We start from the raw sequence: 25,659 nt of genomic DNA on the forward strand, positions 1-25,659 counted from the left end.
GGATCTGATAAGAAGTGGAATGAATTTTAATGCTTTTTTACTGCTATAGCTATGATTGTAGGTTTTAACTACTGACTGGAGAATACAAAGGTAAAAGTGTATGGAATGGGTCCAGGATGTGTCAAAAATTTATCATTGAGTGGTATGCCAGAAAATGTTTATTTAAGAAATAACCATTTGTATTAACTTTTGTCTGAACTAATTTAATAATTGATCTAAAAATATAAATAGCAAAATAATGAGTGTACTCCTGAAGGCAGACTCCTTTTAACATCTGTGGTATTCATTATCAGGAAAACATATGCATCTTAACTCATCCCTTCTATGCACTGCCTTAAAGAAAATCAGGGACCTGCAGACATTGCAAGAGAACACTGTTTGGTCAGAACAGAATTTTCTAAAATTAATCCAGCAAGATACGTAGGTGAGAATCACTTAAGGGTGGGGTGATGAGATTATAAATAAAGATTCTTAGACTCCAGTAAAGATGCAGTATATCAAAGTACCAGAATCTTCAGTTTTAATAAGCATTCCAGATGTTTTCTTTTAGTTCAGTAACATTTGAGAATAAGACTAGTAAGATATGTTTTTCTAAAGTCATCAAGAAATTTTTATTTCATTACAGTGTTCTGAGCATAATTTGGGGTGTCAAATAGTTACCTCCAATGAATCAAGATTCTTCCCTTTAAGTCAAATGTAGTGTGTCTCTACTACAAAGTAGTCTTTAAAGTTTGAGAACATAAATCTGTTTTCTCAGCACAGGAAAGGGAATATAGACACAGGAGATTGAGACTGAAAGTACTCAAAACAAACTTGAAGATCTACTAGACACGAGCAAAGTGCTGTATCAGTCCCATTGAAGTATAAAGGTATTAGGGGTAATTGTCAATAATGATCAAGTTTACTTACCCAGCAACTGAATCAGAGCTCTATTTCACTCAATTGCTAAATCCAGATGAGAAATTATTGAGGTTCTTTAGGCATAAAGAAGAAATTTTATTTTATATTAATATGGTAGAAAATTATTATATAATTTATGTACTAAACAAATAATCTCTTTTGTCTCTTGACTGGATAGGAAAACCTAGAAATTCTGGAATGGAAAGTATGAATAAAAGTTTATTTTTATTTTTCCATTTGTAAGGACATTAGTTTTTTGTGTCTTGAATGGAGAGCATCATGATTATATTTCCTAAGGAAGGCAGCTGATGTAAGTAGCAGGATTGTATTTTAACAATGGTGAAGGAGGAATAGGATGGGTGGATTGAAGTTATTGGAAGGTGGAATTTTTTTTACTCTACATACAAAATAAATGTCCACAGTGTAAGATGACAAACTTTAGGAAAGACTCTCAGTTACTGATATTTATAGTTCATTAAGAAGAACCAAGGAAAAACCAGATAGTATCTACTTGTCTTTTTGTTCCTTTAACTACTTATTAGCACTTTTTTTGCTCTATATTTGTATGAATTCTGCATTTTTTTTTTTTTTGCTACATTCATTTTATTTTGGACTAACTGTTGTTTAAAGGGTAAGTTTCAGAGACATGATGAACATATTGGGACCAAAGCAAAAATAAAATATTAGCAAATGATATTCAACAACACATTAAGAAGATTGTATATCATAACCAAGTTGGTTTCAGTCCAGGGATGGGAGAATGGGCAAAAACTTTTTATTTTATTTCCTAAAAGGTTATGCATTGTTCACAAGCTGTTGCAGATTAATCTACCTTAATCTCCCTGCAGTGTGTCTTTAGTTACCCAAATAATTAGACTGTCCTTAAAACTAAAGGCAAACACATGTGAAATGGATGTAATTATGACAGAATGTCACACTTACATCAGTGCCAATCAAACTTATCTTGCTACAAATAAGCTGAAATAAATGCATAAAATTTACAGTTGTTTAGGACTTACATGTTATCGTTTTGGGGAAAAAACATTAAAAACAACTTAAGAAGCTTGATTCTGTTCTAACAAGAAGAATGAAGCTGAAAAAACTGAAAAAGCAACAATTCTTTGATTGCCTAATTGCTGGAGGCTTAGAATCGACAAGTCTGAGAGGTAAAAAACTCTCATGGAGTCCAATCATAAGTGGCCCCCAGAATTGCATGATTTACCTTCAGGAGTCTGGCCATGTTCTTCCAGTTATTAGAGAAAAATCTCCTTGTGTTTCCTGCAGAAGGAGGGGAGAAAGGACCATTTAGAAACACACCAGGCTCTTTATTCATAACAAGGTGACAATAGTCTAAACCTTCTGGGGTATTGCTGGGGCATAACTGATCTGGGGGAAGGGAAATACCCAATTCCAGCTCATTGTAGCCATTCTGACTCAAAATTAGTGGGGAAACAAGCCTAAGAAACACTTGTGTAGTCTATACTCCAGAGACATAGGCTCACTAAAAGATGGAAACCTAATCTTAGGAGCACTGAACACCTCCTTCCCTGTATCCTACCATCATATTAATAAAGGCCCAGTGATGGTGGTCACTTCCACATGACATCACTTATCTTGTTGGTGAAAAAAAATACTGTGAAGCAAGTGAAAGTAGAAAACACAATTTGAAGAGACAAAGCATCAGTACCAAGCATGGCAAACAATGCTATAATTATGATTTAGAATCATCTATTGTTAATATATCAGTGACTCTAGTGGATAAAGAAGACAGCATGCAAATACAGATGGTCATTGTGAGCAGAGAAATAGAAATTCTAAGAAAGAAGGTGACAAACAACAACAACAAACTAGAAATCAAAATATTGTAACAACTGAAAATTGCCTTTGATAGGCTTCTTAGGAAACTAGACATAAATGAGGAAAGAATTTATAGCTTGAGGTTATCTCAATACAAATTTCTTAATCCATAAAGACAAGAGAAATAAAAAAATCAGTTAAAAACATAAAGAGGGAAGCCAAGGAAGTTGGAATAATTGCAATTGCTTTAACATGCATAGTGGGAAAATTAAAAGAAAGCAGAGAAAAAGGAACAGAATACAGGCAAAAAAAAAAAAAAAAAGATATTTTTACATATTGGCAGACATGGAACCATAGGTCCAAGAAGCTAAAAGAACACTGAGTAGGATAAATACCATAATAATAATAGTTAAAAGGATAAAAGAAAGAAAAGATATATCAAAATAATTTCTTCAGAAAGAAATAAAATAGAGCTGGGGATGTAGCTCAAGTGCTTGTTTAACATATGGAAGGCCCTTGCTTTTTAATCCCTAACACTTTTAACAGAAAAAAAATTAAAATAGGTGAGAAATACGAAGCTAAAGGAAAGGAAGAACACTAGGCAGTAAATAAGTAAAGGCAAAAATTTAAAACCTTTTGTTCAAATTATGAATTGATGTAACATAACTCTTCAAACTAATGGCAGCAATTAATTTATTTAATTATATATGGTTATGGAGTGTGTATATATACTTATGCATGTTTGTGTACCAGTGAAATGAATGACAGTAATGACACAAGGGACAAGAGGGAGAAGTTAAGGTTATTAACTCAAGATGCTACTAAAACTGTCCATAAACAGGCATTCTGCTATTTGAAAGAGGGTTTGATTTAGTTGTAAAGGTATATTGCAAAATTAACTGCAACCATTATAACAACTAAAAACAACAAAGATTATAACTGAAATGTCACAAAAGCAAAGAAAATAAAACCATATGAAACTTTTAATTTGCCTATAAGACACAGCAAAAGAGTGGAAGACAAATATAGGAACAAAAAAATGAGGGCCACGTATAAAAACAATATCAAATGTGATAGCTCTATAACTGTACCAATAATCTCTTTGAATATTAGTAATATAGATGCCCCAATTAAAAAAAAAAGGAGATTACTGAAGTGGTTCTGAGACAAGAACCCAACAATATGTTGTTGACAATAAACTTACTTTAAACTAAAAATACATATTCATTAAAAGTGAAATCATGAAGAAGGATATACCATGTAACACTACTTAAAAAAAAAGCAGAAGTAGCTACATTAATTTCAGACAGAACAGTCCTTAACACGTGTGCCTAACAATAGAGCATCAACCTATGTGCGGAAAAGACTGATGGAAGTGTGAAGAGAAACAGATGAATCTACTATCATATTTTGTAATTTTAACACCCATCTAACAGAAGTGCACAGATACAATAGGCAGTAAATCAATAAGAAAATAATTGAACTCAACAATCCCATCAGTCAACTGTTATAATTGACATCTACAGGTTACTTCTATGAGCAACAGCAGAATACACATTGCTCTCAAGCTCACATGGAATATTCACCAAAATTGAATGCACTTCGGGTCACAGTACCTGCCTGCTGTAACAAATTTAAAATAATAAATATCACATAATTTTGGCTCTCAGAATACAATGGAATTAAATTAGAAATCAATACCAAAAATAACTCAAAAATTCAAAAAATACATGGAGATTTAGTAACTCATTGTTAAATAACACATAAGTCGAAAAGCAATCTCAAGAAAAATTTAAAAATAAATTAAATGAATATTAAAACACAGCTTGCCAAAATTGTGTGCTGCAGCAAATATAGTAAAAGTTTATAAACATTGTAGGATTCTCATAATTTATAGCATCTAATGTATATTAAAAATAAGAAGAAAGATCTAAAATTAATGATCTAAGTTTCTAACTTGGGGGTTTAGAAAAATATGAACAAATTAGATCCAAATTAGGTTGAAATCCATGAAATTGAAAATAGGAATCAATAGTGAAAACTAAAAAAAAAAATCTGATTCTTTCAAAATATCAGTAAAGTCAGTAGCTCTCTAGTCAAACTAAGTAAGAAAAGAGATGACAAACATTACTAATATTAGAAATGAAAAAAGAACATCCTTACAAAGTACAAAGAAATCAAAAGGATAATAAAAACATGTTATGAACAACTCTAGGCCTGCATATTTGATAAGCTCATTTCAACGAACCAGTTCTTTGAAAGACATAAATGTGTCAAAACTCACACAAGAAGTAATAGACAATCTAAATAGTCCTATGTTTATAAGTGAATAGAATTAATAATTAACACTGTGCCAAAACAGAAACCACCAGTCCCAGATGAATTCATATTGAATTCTACCAAACCTCAATAATAAAGGAAGAAATTAATACCAGCACTCTACAGTGTCATTCAGGGGATGGAAGCAGAGGACTTCTTCCCAACTCACTCCATGAGATCATCACTAATGTAAAATCAAAACTGGAAGAAGACATTATAAGGAAAGAAAAATAAATGGCAGTATCTCTCATGAACACAGATGCAAACATTCTCAAAAAATTATGAGCAGATTAAATTAAATAACACTTAAAATATCATATAAAACAATCAAGTGGAATTTATTCCAAGTACATAAGACTAGTTCAACATTTGAAAATGAGTAAATGTAATTCATCATGTCAACAGGCTAAAAATAAACATCATATAATTATATCATTATATGCAGAAAAGGCACTTGACAGAGTACAACACCCATTCATGATGAAAACTCTGAGTAAAACCTTGGTATAAAGAAAAACTTCATCAAATTGATGAAGAACATCTACAAAAAAATTTACAGCTAACCCATACTTAATGGTGAAAATATAGAAATTTTCCCTCTGAGATCAGGAATAGGGCAAGGATGGTCTCTCTAACCAACCTTTGCAACATCATACTAGAAATCCTAGGAAATACAAAGAAATGAACAAACAGAATCCCACAAACAAATAAAGTTCTGATTGGGAAAGAAGAAATAAAACTATCTTTGTTCACAAGTGCCATAAATAATTATGTAGAAAATATGAACAATCCTACAAGAAAACTCCTGGGTCTAATAAGTCATTATAATAAGGTGGTATTGTCCCGAGTTAATATACTCAGACAATTACTTTATTATATGCCAGCAATGAAAAAGTAGAATTTGAATTCAATGCCATTTACATTAGTATTCAGTAAGATGACATACTTGGTTATAATCTTACAAAAAAATACAAAATATATATGAAGGAAATTATAAATTTCTGACAAAGGAAGTCACGGTGCTAAATAAATGGAGAGATAGTCCATGTCTGTGATAAGACCCAGTATAGTGAGATGTTATTTCTTCCCAAAATGATCCATGGATTCGATTCAGTACCAATTAAAATCCTAGCAAGTTACTTTTTGGATATTTTAAAAGTTATTCTCTATTTTTTTTTAGGGAAGCAAAAGACTCAGGATAGCCAACTTGTATAGAAAGGAAAGAAAAATTGAATGATGCTATCCAACTTCAAGACATGCCATAAAGCTACAGAAATCAGAACAGTGCAATTGTGATGAAAAAAATAGACCAATTGATCAGTAGAACAAAGATCCCAGAAACAGACCTACATAAATATAGCCAACTGATCTTTGATCTTTGACAAAGGAGAAAAGACAATATAATATAGTCAAGATGTTCTTTTCAACAAATTGTGGTGGATTCCTTTGAAATCTTCTGGTTAAAAAAAAAAACATAAAAAGGAATCTAGATACAGACCTCATAACCTGCATGTGCATGTGGACTTGCGCGTGCGCACACACACAAACATGTACACACACTCTAAAAATTGCATGATAGACCTACATGTAAAAAATAAAATATCAAACTCCTAAACTCCTAAAAGATGAGAAGAGAAAACATAGAACCTAGGCAACCTTGGGTATGGTGATTACATTTTAGCTACAATAACCAAAACACTTCTGATAAAGATAAATAAATTGATAACCTGGATTTCATTAAGATTTAAAGTTCTGCTTTGTAAGTGTCACTATTGAGAGGATGAAAAGATCTCCAAATTGGGAGAGCAAATTTGCAAAAAGCATATCTGACAAAGGACTGGCATACATAATACACAAAGAACTCCTATAACTGAAAATAAGAAAACAAGCCAATTGATTAAAACAATGTGAAAAATGCCTCAATAGTTATCTCATTAAAAATGACATACAGAAGGAAAATAATGATATGAAAATATGTTGTCAGGGACATGCATTTTAAAAAAGCAAGGATACTACTACATATCTATTAGAATGGCAAAATCCAGTACACTGAGAACACCAAAGGTTAGTGAGGGTGTGGAGAAATGTGAATTCATTTTCATTGCCAGCAGTAATAAAACGAATTCAACTACTTCCAAAGACAGTGTAGCAATTTATAATATAATTAAATATGATCTAGCAATTGTATTCCTTATTTTATAGAAAAGTATTGAAAACTTATACTCACCCAAGAATGTGCATGTGAATGTTTATATTAGTCATATCTATAATTGCACAACTTGTAAGTAACTGAGAGGTTCTTCTGTAGCTGAGGTGATAAAATGTGGCTCCTCCAGACAATGGGATATAATTCAGCCTTGAAAAGAAACGAAGTACCCAACTGTTAAAGACATGAAGAACTGTAAATCTGATAAAGTTACGTGCTGTATGAATGCAATTAATGGTTGCCAGGGATCTCAGTGGGAAGAGATGAACCGGCAGAACACAGAGGTTTTCAGGGCAATAATAACATTCTTTATGATACTCTAATGATGGATATACATTATCATACATTTGTCCAAATCCATAGAATTTTCAAGACCAAGAATGAACCTTAATGTAAACTAGAGATGCTGTATGATACCAATGGAAGCCTTCCCAGCAGGATAGTATGAGGGGTGTTTCTTTAACAGTTAAAGTCCTCTGGACTTTTCACTATTGTGATGTATCATTGGAGGTTCATACATTTTCATAATAGCACCACTCTGTAAGGAATGTTGATAATGGAGAAGTAAATACCTATGTGAGTATTAAAAAAATTAAAAATATAATTGATGAAATTTTCCAGAAATGATTTAAATTAATTAAAGATACCTAAAATCATACTTCAAAATATAAACAGGAGTTCAGAGAAATTTTATTTTTGAAAATAATTTGACTTGTAATTTGTTTACCTGATAGTATTTAACTTTTGACTGTTAAATCAGCACATGATATGTGTAAATATATTATTATTAGAGGAAAATAATGAAATAAAGACCTTTAAATACCAACCTAAAATAAAGTATTATTTGTTTATGTTATTTCAGTAACAGTTCTGTTATACATTACTGAGTCAACAACTTTCCAATAGCAGCATTATATCTTCCAACTAAACTATGGCTGAATTACTGCTTACGCCAGTCTCGGGGTCCTGAGACCTCAGACACCATTTCTTCTCATAAAAGTTGTCTCACTCTAGTTTCTCCTGAATATTCAAAATGGGAATACATATATTTTGACACATACTACATAATTTTACCAATTAATTTAAATGAATTTATTCCCATTGATGAATCCATGTCATATTAAAGCCCCCAATCTATTTTTCCTAAGTACATTGTGCAGTGGTCATATTTGGTTGTGTCTAGCCCACACCTGATGCTACTTCAAAGATTCATTTTGGGTGGCAATAGGCTCAACTACACAATCACATTCACAAGGCCCCTTGTGGCAATGACTTCACTCAGAAAAGTATAAGGTCAGAGATGCTGTATGATAACAATGGAAGCCCTCCCAGCAGGATAGTATGAGGGGAGTTTCTTCAACGGTTGTCCTCTGGAGTTAAAGCCATTTTCCAGGGACTATTCTCCCTGTCCCCTGCTAAGTAACAGCAGGGATCAAAAGGGACAAGTGGCATTAATGGAAGGAAGAGTTACTGGCTTAGAAGTCCCATGTTCAAAATCAGAGACATCTGTATTGTAAGTCATTCATGTGTAGCCCTAATGGGACCATAAAAAAGAACATGCCCTGTCACAAGATTGACCTTATTCTGGGAATACTGAAGCCTCTCCCTAGGTATTTATAGTTTATTTACAGTTTTCTAATCAAGGTAATGACTCTTAGTTATTCCTTTTGCAGGGATAAAACTTTATACCCATGGAACAGCAACTCACATCTCCCCTTCCACCAGCCCCTAGCCACCACTATTCTCTGCTTCTGTGAGTTTGATGATAGTATGTACCTTGTATAAATGAAATCAGGCAGCATTCATTCTTCTGTAATTGGTTTATTTACCATAATAACTTCTGGATCTACCGTGTTGTCACATATGACTATCTTCTTTTATTAAGACTGAATAATGTTTCATGTATATAAGGACCCCTTTGTCCATCTATCAAGGAACACAAGTTGTCTTCATATCTTTACCTATTTTGAGTAATGCTGCAATGATCAAGATAGTACAGATATGTCTTTGCCATTCTAAATCCAATTCTTTTGGATATGTATCTAGGATATATAATTATATCTAGTATATATATATATATATATATATATATATATATATATATATATACATATATGCACATATATGTAAATGAATTTATATTTAGAATATATAGTAGGATTGATGGATCAGAAATTAGTTCTATTTTTAATTTGATAAGGGATTTCCATATTGTTTATCATAGCAGCTGTACCATTTTGCATTCCCATCAATAGTGGTGTGAGGTGGTATCTACAGTGATGCTGGATTGTATTTCCCTGATTATTATTGAATATCCTCATATACCTGTTGGCTGTAGGTCTTTGGAAAACTCTATATTCTCTGATACAATTTGCCAATTTAAAACAAGTTACTTGTTTTTCTCTGCTATTTAATTTTAAGAATTTCTTAACAATTTTTTACATTAACTCTTTATGAGGTATACTGTTGGAAAAGAATTTCTACAATTCCCTAGGTTGTTGTTTTACCCTATCGATTAATTATTCTTTTGTTGTGCAGAACCTTTTTAGTTTGATATAGTCCCACTTGCCTATTTTTGATGTGGTTTCCTGTTTTTCATGTCATTACAAGAATTATTTGCCCAGACCAATGTCAGGAAACTTTACTCTCATTTTATTCCAAAACTTTTATATTTTTAGCTCTTATTTTGAAGCTTACATACCATCCACTTGGAGTTTATTTTTGTATATAGTGTGAGATAAGGGTCAAATTTAACTCTTTTGTACGCAGATATCCTGTTTTTCCAAAACTGTTTGTTAAGTAAAGTATTCATCCTACATTGTGCATGATGGCACCTTTGTCCAAGAACAGCTGAGTATGAATGCAAACGTATATCTTTGGGCTTTCCATTCTTTTCCATTGGTATATATATATATATATATATATATATATATATATATATATATATATATCTTTTATGGCAGTATCCTACTATTTTTAGTTACTATAGTCCTGTAATAAATTTTAAAATCAGGAAATGTGATGCCTCTAGCTTTGTTTTACTTTGTTAAGATTGCTTCAGCTATCTGAAGTCTTTTGTAGTTTCTTTTGAATTCTAAGAAATATTTTATTCATATAAAATGACTCTGTGGTTTTGAGAGGGTATTGTACTGAATCTAGATTGCTTAGGACACTGTGGATACTTTAACAATATTAAGTATTCTATTCATGAACACAAGATGTCTTTTCATTTATTGCTTTCTTTTTTGATTTTTTATCTATATTTTGTAATTTCCAATATATGACCTTTTTGCCTTCTTAACTTTACCCCCCTATATTCTGTTCTTTTTATGCCATTATAAATAGAATATTTTCTTAATGTTTTAGGTATTTCATTGTTACCCTACAAAAAACAACTAATTTGTGTTAATTTTATATACTCTGATTTTAGTGAACTTGTTTATTAATTTGAACAGTTTTTTATGATGCAGTCTTCAGGTATTTCTACATATATGATCATATCATCTGTCCATAGAAAGATAATTATTTATTTCCTATTTAAATGACTTTTAATTTTATTTTTAATTACTCTGGCTAGAACTTCCACTACTATGCTGAATACAAGTGGTGAAATTGGGCATTCTTGCCTTGTTTCTGATTCTAGAGGAAAGGCTTTTGATTTTTCACCATTGTGTATTATTTTAGTGGTGGGCTTTCGTATAAAGCTTTTATTATATTGAGATAAATTTCTTCTATACCTAGTTTGTTGAGAAGTTATATCATAAAATGGTGTTGAACGTTTTAAAATTATTTTTCTGCACCTATTGAGATGATCATGTGATTTTTAACACGTAATTCTGCTAAGGTTATGTTTCATGTTAATTGGTTGAGCATGTTGAACCATCTTTGTATCACTTGGATAAATCCCTCTTGCTAATGTTTCATGACAATTTTAATGTGCCATTGAATTCTGTTTGCTAGTATTTTGTTGAGGTTTCTTGCCTCTGTGTTCATAAAAGACATTGAACTACAGTTTCAATTCTCAGAGAATTAAGCCTGACTTTGATCTCAAGGAAAACCTTACCCCATAAACAGTTGAGATTGTTTCTACCTGTTCAATATTTTGGAAGATATTAAGAGAAATAGTTGGTATTAATTCTTCTTTACATGGCGGGTGGAATTCACCACTGAAACCACCAGTTTAAAGATATTTCTTTATGTGACTTTGTTGTTGTTTTGTTTTGTTCCCAGGGATTGTACCCAGGATACTGAGCCACATCCCCAACCTTTTTTAGTTTGAGTCAGGGTCTTGCTAAGTTTCAGAGAGTCTGGCCTTGAACTTGTAATTCTCCTGCCTCGGTTTCCCAAGTTGCTGGAATTACTTGTGCCATGGCACTTAGTTTGTTATTGTTTCTGATTCAATTCATTTACTTTTTATTTGTCTATTCAGATGTTTTCTTGCTTCATGACTCAGTTCTGATAGATTATAAGTTTCTAAGAATTTACCAAGGGCTTCTTAAAATCTGTTTTGCAGTATCATTTATAAGATTTCCCCTTTCATATCTGATTTTATCTATTTGAGCATTCTTTCTTTTTTCTCAATTACTTCCAGAAAGGTTTATCAATTTTATCTTTACAAAAAACAAACCTTATTAATTTCATTCATGTCTTCTATTGCTGTTTTTGTACATGTTTTGTTTCATTCTTATCTAATATTTATTATTTATTTCTGCTAAATGTGGGCTTGATTTGTTCTATTTCTTTGAGTTATAATGTGTGTTCATTCATTAAAAAAATCTTTCCTTAATATTGGTGTGTATTCCTGTAAGTTTTTTTCTACTGAAATTAGCATCTCATACTTTTGGTATATTGCACTTTTAAAAGATATTTTCTATTTTCCCTTTTGATTTCCTCTTTGATATACTTGTTGTTGAAGAGAATATTTTTCAATTTCCACATACTTGAGAGTATTTCTGTGTTCTTCCTTTTTTTTTTTTTACAGTGTACTTCACTGTGGCCAGAAAAGATATTTCATATAATTTAATATCTGAAATTTGTCAAGACATGGTCTCATTAAAATAGGTCTCATTATGACCTAAAGAGACCTCTATGGGAGAACATTGTGTGTGTGTTGGAGAAGAATGTGTGTTTTGCTGCTGTTGGCTCTCATGTTCTGTGTGTGTCTGCTAGGTTCATTTTTTCTATAGTTTTATTCAAGTTCATTGTTTGCTGATCTGTCTGAATGTAGGGTCATCCACTGTTAAAACTGGGGATTAAAGACTCCTTCTATCATTGTATTGTTGTCTACTTCTCCCTGTATTTCTTTAAATTTTTTGTTTGTATGTTTACTCTTTTGTTTCATTAAAATTATACATATCCACTGCTATTATACATATTCACATAAACATACCTTGCTGTGTATTCTTACCTGCACAATACATATTTGTTCATTTGATGAACACCACCTTCCCTCCCTTTATCTTATCCCTCATCCCGTATCTTTAGTCTACTGGTCTCTCTTATATTTTCATGGTCCCCTTTTCTTTCTTTTTTTTTTTCTCTTTAGCTTCCACATATTAGAGGAAATAAACATGTATGTGATCCTTGATTTTCTGAGTCTGACTAATCTCACTTAGCATCATGTTCCCCAATCCCATCCATTTTCTCACCAATGACAGTTGCATTCTTCTTTATGGCTTAATAAAAATCCACTTTGTATATACACCACAACCCAAAGAATCAGTCAGCATACTCTAGTCCTACTGCATATTCATGTTTATAACAGCATAATTCACAATAGCCTAGATATGGAATCAACCTAGGGGTCTGTAAGCAAATGAGTAGGTAAATTTCTAAGAATTTTTGTTTATATAACATTTAATCATTCTGATGTTGGGAGGATATATATTTTTATAGTTTTTGAATCTTCCTCATCAGTTTACCCTTTCCTCATCTGTAATGACACTCTTTGCCTCTTTTGATAATGTTTTTTTGTCCCTTCACTTTCATCTATATGTGTCCTTAAATTTAGAGTGAATCATCTTTACAAAGTACATAGTTGTGTTTTATCTTTTTTTCTTCATCATCCATTCAGCCATGCCATGTGATTTTGTTGGGGAATCTAACCTATTTTGGAAGTAATTATTCGTAAGAAAAGATTAACATTTTAGTAATTTTTTTCTGTAGATCTTAGTTATTTTTTTCTCTTTTCCTCTCTTGCTGCCTTTCTTCATGATTCGTTGATTTTTTTCTTTTTTTTTTAACTGATGTACTTTGATTGATTAATTTTCTTTTCCTTGTATGGGTTTTCTATTGATATTAAATTTGTGGTTACTATGAAGCTTACATAAAACATCTTCTAGTTATAATAGTCTATTGTAAGGTGATCATTTAACTTTAATCATGTCTACAGACTCTACACTCTTACCTCCCTACACAGACACACACATGCACACACATACACATTTAATATTGTTGGGATCACAATTTACTTTCTTTTATGTTGTGCACCATCTTATTTTGGAGGGTATAACTATTTGTAATAACGGTTGATTTTTATTTTTATGCTAGAATTGAAGTGCTTTACAGGCATCCTTACAATTTTTCAGTATTCAGTATTTGCATGTATTTTTACTTCCACCAGTGATTTTTATGCTTTCATATTGTTGCTAATTATTCTTTATTTAAACATCAACAATTTCAGTTACAATTATTTTGATCTGGAAAGTCTCGGTGATAAGTTCCTTTGGTATTATTTCCTGGTTATGTCTTGTTTCTTCTTCAAATTTAAAAGACAATTGTTCTAGGGATAATATTAGCAGCATTTAGCAGCATTTTCTGTTTGCTTCATTTTATTTTTTTTCTTTTTTTCCAATATTTTGAATAAATCATTCACCTTTTTTCTACCTGTTGAATTTCTACTAAGAAATCTGTTGATTGTCTTGTAAGTGCTGTCTTGTGCATGACAAGTTCTTTCCTCTTTCACTCTCAAAATTCTTTCTTTGTCTTTGATTTGATAATATGACCCTAGAGTGTTTGAGTGTAGACAACTTTAGGTTTATTCTCTTTGGGTACACTGGGCTTCCATAAGTCTGGATGTCCAATTCTCTTCAGTATGGGAGCTTTAGACATAATTTCTTTAAATATGGGTTCTTCCCTCTTTTTCTATCTCTTCTCCTGTGACTTGGATATTAAATAATATGGTTTGTTTTAGAGGGTCTCATAAGTACCTCAGGATTATACTTTGTTTCATGACTTTTCCCCTAGCCTTGTTGCCTGGGTGATTTCAAGTGACCTAGCTTCAAAGTAGTTGATCTTTCCTTGTGCCTTGCCAAGTCTCATATTGAACACTCCTGTTGAATTTTTTCAGTTTTATTATTGTACTCTACTTCTGAATATGTTTCCCATTTTTTATAGCTTGCAACTATTTGTCCCTATTTTTTTTATAATTCATTTGATATTTTTCTGATTTAATTTGTCCATCAGTATTCTTTTGTAACTAACAGAGGTTTTAAGGAGATTATTTTCAATTCTTTGCTAAGTAATTTCTAGATTTTCATTCATTTATGGTAATTTATTGGATATTTATTTTTATCAGTTGAATGGGTCATACATTCATAATCTTTTTTTTTAATATCATAAAATTAACATCAGTGTGTTTGGAGAAATAGTTACCTCTCCTAGTCTTTCTAGACTGAATTTGACAGAGAAAGAACTTTGCCAATCAGTCTAGCCAGAGATTCTGGGAGCTTCTCAAACCTTTTATATAGATCTGATGTCTCTAATGTTCCTAATTAGAGGGTCTTTATCATCACTGGTTTTGCTTTTTCAAAGCTTGTAGTCTCTTGCACTTTCTGGTGTCTGACTGCTATCCTGCAGGCCAGGATATTGAAGGAGTGCTCCACACTTCTAACCCTTCCTAGAGAGATGCCTTGAGTTATGTGTCTCCTTCCAATCTCATAGAGCCTTTCTGGGTACAGGAAGCTGCTTACCCCTCTTCTTGTTTCTAACTGCCCTTGAGAATCCAAGCAACTCAGGTTTCATCAGTGTTTCAAATGAGGTGAGACAGAAGGGTCCCTTGGGCAGCACACCTGATGTTCAGGGATGTTGGACACACACTCTGTTTTCTCACCCCAAGGGATAAGTCACAGGCAAACTGATCTCTCACAGTCCTGAGATTTTCATGCTTGGCTGAGGAGTTGACAAAGGGGAAGTAAATTTGTTCTTCTTGCCCATTTCAGTGTGGTTTTATGCTCATCGGCAGTACTAAAACTTTTTAACTGGATTCTTGACTTCTCATAAAAATATTTTAGTCTGTTACTGAAGCTTCTTAACTGGATTCTTGATTTCTCAAAAAATAATATTTTAGTCTGTATTGTTATTAAATTGGTATTTCTGATGAGTAATTAGGCATGGGGCTTCCTATTTTTCCATCTTGATGGCATTACTTTTAAGTGTTTTTAATGAGATTTTTAAAATACATCATTTCATTAGAGTTCTTTATCTTCCTATGAATTTTATCTCTTGGCACTCTTATCTACTTCCATAGTTTAAATTTCCACCATTATGTTAATGGTTTTCGTCTGCATTTGTATCTTTTCCTCTATAGGACCAGGAATACACTACACAGAGAATTATATCCCTCTATAGAAATGTTCCCAAAATATACTTTCCACACAGGTCTAAAATATGATCCTCTCTCACAAACTTTCTAATCTTCTGGTACATTCTATCACATAAATTAAGCTATCATCCACTTTCTTATTACTTTTAATCCTCACAGTGTGATTATGAATATCTTGCCCACTAATTAGGGTGCTTGCTACTTTTACGAAGAAACACTTATTCACACACCATGTTAATCAAAGGTTGTAACCAAAAAAGTTGCATTTTAGATTAAGCGAGTCTATGGTGGATTTATATTTATTTATTTAAGAAAAATTTAGTAAAATTATAGTACCATATTTTTTAAATATCTCATCAATACAGAAAAGATACACAAAGGAAATGAGATGAACTTCTTATAATAAAGAAAAACAATATTTAAAGAAGAAAAGCTTATATTTTCCTTCATCAAAGGAAAGAAAAACACAATTATGCTTCTGTCTGTCTATGAACAATGATTTACAACTTTTCCTTCATTCTTTCCTTGTATATCTATGCTAAAATACTGAAGTACAAAAGAAAAAAAACTTTTATTTTACATCTTTAATTTATTATGTGATGATATGTGAAAATAATCGTATAGCTCATAGTCATAAGTATAAAGAAAGCTATTTTAACTTACTAAGCTACTCAGTTCATAAAATTGAAGTGAAGACAAGATATGCTACAACAAATAGAGCCTGAAAACAGACTAAATAAATGCTAAATGAAATGCCAAATTAAAAATCCAAAAAAGTTGAAGTTTTATTACATATAACATATTATTTAGAAAAACATCTGATATTTTATTTTGCTGATTGATCTTGCCTTCTTATACATAGTATTATACTCAATAAGTTAGTTCAATTTTTTTCCAACTTTTGTAGTTCAAGGAGAAAATGTGCTTCAAGATTTTCAGATGTACAAAATCACAAGGAGTATTATTTCATATGTGGTAACAACAATAAAAGGATAAGCCTTGATTGGAAAGTTTGGTGTGTGATTTTTAAAAGAATAGTAAAATTTGAACAACATAAAATAACTAAATATTTTAGGAACGCTGTGATTTTTCTTTTGGGTCTAGTACATTTGGTTATAAAGATTTGCCAAATCCCACCGTTTGTTTATTTGAGGGTTCTCACAAACACAATTGTGACCAGTGCTAACTGTGTTTCTTCAGTAAATTTAAATAACATTTTGTCTGAACATATTGTCGTCAGAGACAAAAAGGAAATCATAACCATATAAAAATGCCAACTGAGTTTTTAAAAATTGCCAACTGAGTTTTTAAAACTGGGTTGTTATTTATAAAAATGACAAAAAAGAATAAGAAATGTTAACTGCAAAATATAAGAAGCTATGTAGATTTTTCTCAAATCCTTTTCTCCCTTTTCTTCTCCTATAGTGTCCTCTTCTGCCATGAGTTGAATTTTTCCTCTTCAAAATTCTCGTGTTACCAGTGTAACAATGTTAAGAGATGGGATCTATAAAAGGTGATCAGGGATTTTCCTGGTGAGTGGGATTAAGGCCTTTTAAAACAGTTTTCATAGACTTCAGTTTGTTTTCCCTTCCACTTTTCTGCCGGATAGGGACATAGCATTCCTACCCTCTGGAAATCCAGCAACAAGGCGCCATCTTGAAAGCAGAGAGTTCTTACCAGAAAACTGAAACTGATAGTGCCTTGATCTCAGACTTCCCAGTACTTAGAATTATGAAAAAAAATAAATTTCTGTTTTTATAAATCACCCAGTCTCAGCTATTTTTATAGGGGTATAAAAAAATAAAACAATTCTAATTTTATTTTCCTTTCTTTAAATCTAAGTACACTGAGTCTGTCTTAAAGACAATAAAAGTGTAAACAATATGATTATTATTTTTCTCTATTGTTCATATACTGACCTGTTTGAGAGTAAACTTCCTGTTAAATTTTCCAATGGAATAACATCTGACACACAGCAAATTATATCTTTAGGTTTTAAAATTTCATTGAAATTAAATTAGAAGCATTTAAGATTCCTTCTTTTAGGCAGTTGGTTATATATGCTATTATTTCATTTTTTTTAGTGTGTGTGAGTTAGTTTATAACTATTAAAATATATTTTAGCTTTGTCTTCTACTATGTTATACAATTCAAACTTAGGCAGCTATTTCATTCCCACCAGACACTTCTCTGTTTTAGGGGCTTTATATTTATTACAATGATAAATTATTTTACCATTCAATTTTATTTTATAGGTTGCAAATATTAGATCCAGAGAGATATTATAACTTTCTAAAGGCCACACAATTTTATTAACAAAGCTAGTTTATAATCTTTCATTTTCCCTCATATCTCCTACACTAATTAATGTCACATTTTAATTATAATTCTTGCTTCCTAAGTATGTCAACTGATTATTAGAATGATTTGTATTTTTAAATTATTAAGAGTATTTAGCTGATCCATTATATTGTCCCAGTTATTTGTGTTGCAGTGTAATAAGGTTAATTAGTGTTCTGGTGTTTAGGAGAAAAAAGAAAATTTTCACTAGGAAGAGTATAGTTGGAAAGAGGGCCACATTTAAGCTTAAATCCCAATTCATCATTGATGTTAATCTCGCACTTCATTTTAAAGTTCCTTTTATCCCCTTCACATAAATTTTGAAATTAAATGCTAAAGTAATAATTAATATAATGAAGGCCACCGTGTTTCCTACTTATGAGTAAGTGTTCATTGATACAATCTGTTGATTTAAAATATTTACTTTTTTTTAAGCATATAATAAATGGCAGATTCCTTAATAGCTCCCACCACTTAAACCACATTGTGCTGCTTGGCTTTGACCACCTGCCACTTCTTATGGAATCACTGGCAGTATCTTATAAAAAATTACTTTTCACACCATGTCAGGCTAAAAAAAATCTAATAGAGGGGATAGATTTTTGGATGTCCAAATCAGATGCTAGTGAAATGAAGGAAAGAAAATTCATACCATAAATCAGTTTTTTTTAACCTCTGAAAATTAAACACAAAGTTTCAATATTTTTTTTCCTAACATGAAGGTGTTCTTGCAAAGAATTATTGTAAGTGTTCTTCCATATTGCTTTTAAATAATCCATTGTCTCTTAAAGTGAAGAGCAAATTCTTTGTAATAACTTGAAAATGTACCTTATATCATATACAATTTTCCACCAATGTGTCATTAGCAATTTTTCGTTTAAGAGAAACTCACCACATAAGTAATGAAATTTATTTATCATGTACACATGTATTTTATTTGTTGCTATGAAACCTCATATAATGGATGTTCCATAATCTGGAAATAAATAATTTTAAAAATAAATCAAAGTTCCTTGGGTAAGATAGGCAAACCCTTAAACTCTCATATTTAACCTAGAGTTTCCTGATGTCAAAAGAGTAAAGCTAAGATCATTTAGATAAATTAATTTTGTTATTAGTGAGAATGAAACATAACATTACTTTAGATTAAGCAATACCATTCTTAAAATAATACAATTACAAAGTGAAAACTGGATTTGTGGTTGGTAAACATAGGCACAGAGTGGAAGGAAGAAGTTGGTAAGGAATGTGTGGTGACAAAGAGTTTCTAGTGAAACTGGTCCTCATTGTGACGAGATTGTTCTACAGCTTAACTCTTCTGGTAGATACACAAAAATACCCATGTGATAAAATTTCATAGAGTTACGCATACATACATGCACACACACACACACACACACACACACAAATGAGTACAAGTAAATCTGGAAAAGTCTGAATACATTGATCAATTGTGTCAATGTTTGCATCAGTGTTATGATATTGTAGAATAGTTTTCAAGTTAGCACCATTTTAAGATTTTAAGGAGTCCCTTTGTGTGATTTCTTATATCTGTATACCAATGGAAAATGATCTTAAAGTTTAATTTAAAAATTCTATCTAGCTTAAAAAATAAAAGTTAGGGTACAATAAATCATGTCCTCCTTAACAGTAATGCATGGAGTATAGATGATGGGAATCCTGATTATCAGAAATGGGAGTTCATTGTCAATAGAGAATTTTGAAATAATAATGATGATGATTTAAAAATCAGAAGAGTTATTTAGCATGGCAGTGATAAAATAGTTTTCCAAATAATAAGGTTTTGTTGGTGTGATACTACGCAAGTGTTGTAGTTTCTATTGAGTTTAAGTTCATAAGACAATATAAATAAACATTGCTTATCTATCTTCATACTCACAGAAGCTGCCTAACTTACAATGGATTTACATCCTGATAAATGCACCATAAGTTGAAAATATAGCATTAAAATGCATTTAATGGACCTAACCTACTGAATGTGATAGCTTAGCAACAAAGTGATCCCTTTAGGTTATTGGTTATTTGCCCTCATGATCATGTAGCTAGCAGGGAATTGTAGCTCATTGCTGTTACTCTGTACCATGAAAAATATTGTTTTGCATATATCTAGCCCAGGAAAAGACCAAAATTCAAAATTTGAAGTACACTTTTACAGGGATGCAGCTTGACTTCACTGAAGCCACATTGTCGTAACTGTCATGATCGACCTTGAGTTACCCTGACCCAATTTCCCTTCATAGTTCCCCAGTGTATGCTAAGTAAACAAACAATGACCATGGTATGTGGGGCTTTACTGCTAGACTGTGTGCTATCAGTGCCAGGACTGTGAGCCTGCCATCCTTGATAATAGCTTGACTTAAGCCAGGTACATTCTGACCTGGACAAAGTCACTATTGTATGCACTGTTTGTAAGTCCCCTTCTTTCCACTCAAATCACAGGGATCTACTGATTTTGCGGATGCTCAGGACCATGCTTCTGTGAGTAAGTCCCTAATACATTGTACTCTGAACTTCTAGAGCTGTATGCTTCTTTCTTTGATCTCAGGGAGACCTTCTTGCTAGTTCTCATACACTGGGAGTGCAATGTTCTGAAACGTTCTTCTTCTGGATGGCTTCTGCTTTTGCACCATTCCAAAATCTAAAATCATTAGTAGAATCATTGTAATTCGGGGACTGTATAGATATATCATTAAAGTAACCTTTGATTTCTCACTGATTAAATGTTACATACTACAAAGATAGTATTATAGAAAATTACTGAATATTTAGTTTTCCTAAAAAAAACCCTGGATTCCACTACATACATTTCTTTTCAGGATGAATTTCAATGTTTCATATCTTCAGATCTCCTTTTGTGTATAGTTCATATCTCCAACCTCCATATATGTGTGAGTCAGCATAAACTTTATCTTTTGAGTTGCCTTCTTTCTGATAAAAAGTTTTAAATGAGAATAATCAAACAAAAAGTATGTGAAAAGAGCCAGAATCAGCCTTAAATAACACATGCATGATTGTACTAGAAACTTTGTAATACTTTCTTTAAACTCAGCTTAAATTAATTATTTAAAAGGTCATTAACTATGTAAAAATAAAACATAAGGCAAAGGACATTAACATAGCAAAAAAGAATTAAATTTTTAATAAAAAAAAAAGTCAGGAGAAATGATGGAAGATGTTGGTCTTAAATTGCCAGAAGTAATCAAAAGGGCAATGTTTGAAAGACTCCGTTTTCAGAGTGAACAGGCACTTTTTCCAAAACAACTAATCAAATTGTGTCTGTGGTCACTAACATGTAATCATTATCTCTGATTTTTTTCTGAAGAAAAGCTTAGGAAATTTCTAAAAAATGAAATTGAAATCAGTGATAATTTTTTTGGTGAAGATACTTTAGCAAAAATGTTCAACTGTGGAGAAATTTGAAAGCCACAAGAATCGATGCTAAAGGAAAAAAATTATGGACAGTATGGCAATTTTTGTAATTTATTGTAAAGTGGAAATCATTGTTTGTGTTTGCCTGTGTGTTTGTAGTGTATGAATGTGTACGCATTGCTTTATGCTAAAAGCACTTTTGGTAGAGTGAATTAAACAGTATTCTTCAGTTTATGACAAAGTAGCTTAACAAATTTGGCTTCCCCATCTATAAGAAAACAAAGAGAAAAATCATAATTTTTGGTTATATACTTACCAATTTGCAGAAATTAACACTGGATGGAAAAAGAAAGCAACATCATTATAAATTTCTGCAAAAAAATACATATGCATAATTGGATCCCTTTTACAGACATGTATTAACCCTTTTCCTTCTTGTCAAGTAACATTCATTTCTACAATTCATTTATCTTACATGTGTTTTATTTGTATGCAATAATTTAAAGACAATAAGCCTCAATTTCTGTGCTTCTTTCTGGAAATTGTCATTATTAATGTCATTTCATGAGTTTTATTGTTAACAGTGGTATCATATAAAGAAGGGGTGATGAAAAGCAATCTCCTCCCAGTGTTGAATGTCCTAGGAGTACAGGCAGTTTCATAACTTTCCATACATAGACATACATGTGGGCAGAATCCACATAACAGTGTTACTGTGTCCTCTGATCCTTTTGTGAATCTGCACCACATAACGTCATTTTCACAAATGGACTCCTCCTACTCCTACTTTTGTCCAGGTTTCCATGCAGCTTTGCACCGTGACTGTATATCTGATGCCATCTTCAGCAAAGCTATAGTTTTCTGGAAATGACAGGATGCTTTCAGCCTTGGACGAAGGAAAAGCAAACTATCGGTTTTACACACACACACACACACACAAAATAGCACAATTACACTATGGTCAACTAAAACAGATCAAGCACAAGTCACCAGAAGATGGGGTAGCAAAGGGGTCATGTATGAAGACATGTGGACACAGGAACAAACTGCTGGGGAAATATATTCCCAGTTCAGCTTTTTTACTCTCTACCATGGCTGCTTCTACTGACCTACATGATCTGTGGGAGCAAAGACTATGCCTGTCTTTCAGGATATCTAATCTTCAGCAAGTGTCCCTTTTCTAGTTTGTGATCAATATTTCATTCTTTAATATTCTCCCCTTTCCCATAGTGTCTAGAAGTCTGGTCAACTGTCCTGTTCACCCTGTTTTCGTCACCTCCGTATTGGGGCAGTGGATGCCTGCCTCAGGGCAAGAGGGTTAGAATCTCGCTGAGGGATAAACTGTAAACTCATTGGTACTCATTCTGAAGATATGATACTAGCCTAAAAACACGGCTCCTGATATTTAATGGCCTACTTCCTAACTTCTCTGAAACACAGTTATTCATTTCTTTCAGTCTAGAAAATGTTCACAATCTCCAGGTCACTGTATCTTTTTTTTTTTTTTCCCTCTCCTGTTCCCCCTCCCTCCCTCCCCCTCCCCTCTCTCCTGCAGAGTTGATTTCTATTCCTTCCAGCTCAAATACTGTGATTAATGTACACATCAATTAGCACAGATCTTGGGACATGGATATATTCACCAAGCATTTTCTGGATGAATGAATATCTTAGTGAGGGCTGCTATAACAAAAATGCCATAGGCCACAAGGTTTAAACGACAGAAATGCATTTCTTAAAATTCTAGAGGCTGAGAAGTTCACTATGAAGGTGGAGGCCAGTTCAGGTTCCAGAGGGAGCCTTCTTCCCAGTTACATGCACCCGTGGCAGAGAGCTCACAAGTGTCTTTAAAAAAAAAATCATTTTTTATTGCTAAGTAATAAAGAGGAATAAAAATTAAAAGCAAAATTTACAGATTAAGACTTAACAAAACTAGGAGCATCAAAGGAAGTGAAAATAGGGCTAGGCACAGGGCCATATGAATTCATGAACACAGGAGGGACAAAGATAGCATCTTCAGCGCATGCTCACTGTTCTAGGGGAGAGGATCTGGTGAAATTTTGATCTTAGACAAGCGCCTAGGTGAGGAAATCATGGGATAAGATTTCTAAATCCCACTCTGTGCTAAGAGTCATCCTCACCAATGATGCTGTCTCTATCCTCCTCTCTTTCCTCTCCTCTTTTTCATCGTCCTTGATCAATTCCAGCTGGTCCTTCCCCTGGTCAGCATTATCATCATCCTCCAGTAGATCCTGGTCCTCAGCAGAGTCCTCTGCACCCCCCTCAGACTTTATCTTCACATTAGTTTCATCTTTCTTCAGGGACATGCTGCTCTGCTCCTCTTCCGACTCATCATTCTTTTTCTCTACTGCTTGTTTGCCCTGCTCCTTTTCAGTTTTCTCCAGGCTGTCCAGAAGAGTGTCCACTTTTTGTTTTATTTGGGCTGTTCCTTCTTAATGCCTGAAGGTCATCTCCTTTCAACTTTCCAGACCTGGAACAAGATCCCTGCTGTCCACTCTTAGAATTGAAGCCACTTTTGCCCCTTCCAGAGGTGTTTCCTGATACAGGCTGGTATTTAGAGGGCACTACAGCCCCAGAAAGAGAAAGAAGAGGAGGAGGAACAAGTGCTCCGTAACTGTACGTCCTGTCATAATAATCACGTTGAAAGTCATAGTCCAAGTCAAAATAGGAGCCATACATCTCCACTGCAGATTGTTTCACACCTGCTTTTCCTCTGATCACTTTTAGCTCTGCAGCCAGATTAAGATCTAAAACCTGGCCAGCAATCATTCTGCCATCCCACAGCAGCCCGGGTATTTCTCCCATTAACATACTGAATGAAGGCAAAGCCCTTATGGACAGAGCAACCCAGAATTTTGCCAGACTTAGAGAAGAGCACTTCCATATCACACTTCTTCACCTCCAGATTGTTGAGATTCCCATTGGAGAGACATGGGAATTCATGGAGCATGGATCTGTCTTGTTGGCAAGGTTGCCAGCCATCATGTTTGATAAGGTTCCTCACAAAGGCCAAAGAGCGTAGGTGAAGATCAGAAAAACTCACTCAAGGAAAGTTCCACTGACACATATTTCAATTGAGTTGTAACCAGGAGAGGGAAGGAAGAAGAGATTTGGTTCTGAATCTCCTAGTCCCAGATAGTATGTGAAGAAGCCAACTTCTGTTTGAGATCAGCAAGGCCACAAATGTAAACTTTTCTTATAAGGACACTGATCTCAAAATCCTGGCTCCACCCACTGAGCTCAGCTCAACCTACTTACCCGGAGTCCTCAACTCTTAATACTTCCTAATACCATCTTATTGAAATGTTCAACACTTGAAGTTTGAGGGGACACAAACAGAATATAAAAGAAAGAATGAACAATGATTTGTTTCATAATCAGTGAGCACACTGTACTGAAGAAGGACTGTGACTTCTAGCAAACACAATTGTGAAAATTCAAACTCCCCATCATCACCAAGAGGAATACACCAAGATTCCTGGTAGTGAAGCCAGGAATAACTTTCTGCCTGAATGAACCTGGTTTTCATAAGGTAACATAAAATAATCACCAGGCAAATGCTTATAAACATGATATAAGGCATTCCTTATGTAAATGCCATGTCAGGTTCACTGAGAACTTGGTAAGTGTATGCCATACCATTTATAGCTACTGCTATAAGCTGAGCTAGATGTCCTAGCCATGTGAAAATATGGTGCTTTCTTAATAACCTGTCATTTCAACATATTATTTAAAAATTTTTAGAGATAGACACTGTTGTGTAACTTGGAGTGAACTTATAGCATAAGAGTAAAAGTGCATGTATATTACTTACATTTTGTTCTCACCAAAATTATTCTCTACTTGACTATTAGCAATATTGCTGAGATTAAATGAATAGCACTTCACTTATAAATTCATGTTCCTCCAGTAACAGTATGTTTTAACATGCTTAATAGTTAGTGAAAACATCCAAAGAATTTTTATGCCATGGCCGTTATGAGGAAATATATTTAAAGTTTGCAGTGTATTATGTTTCTTTAAATAATGACCCAATTTTGAAAGTACAACTATATATCTAAAAATGTAAGTATTCACTATTCAGTGA

General features: G+C 32.9%; 1 pseudogene; it reads right to left on the reverse strand.

Annotated features, from left to right (window-relative positions):
* Positions 1–23,675: 23,675 nt before the first annotated feature.
* LOC143384336 (heterogeneous nuclear ribonucleoproteins C1/C2 pseudogene) lies at positions 23,676–24,554 on the reverse strand (annotated as a pseudogene).
* Positions 24,555–25,659: the final 1,105 nt, after the last annotated feature.

The sequence above is a fragment of the Callospermophilus lateralis genome, chromosome 18 (assembly GCF_048772815.1).
Source record: "Callospermophilus lateralis isolate mCalLat2 chromosome 18, mCalLat2.hap1, whole genome shotgun sequence".
Lineage (NCBI taxonomy): Eukaryota > Metazoa > Chordata > Mammalia > Rodentia > Sciuridae > Callospermophilus > Callospermophilus lateralis.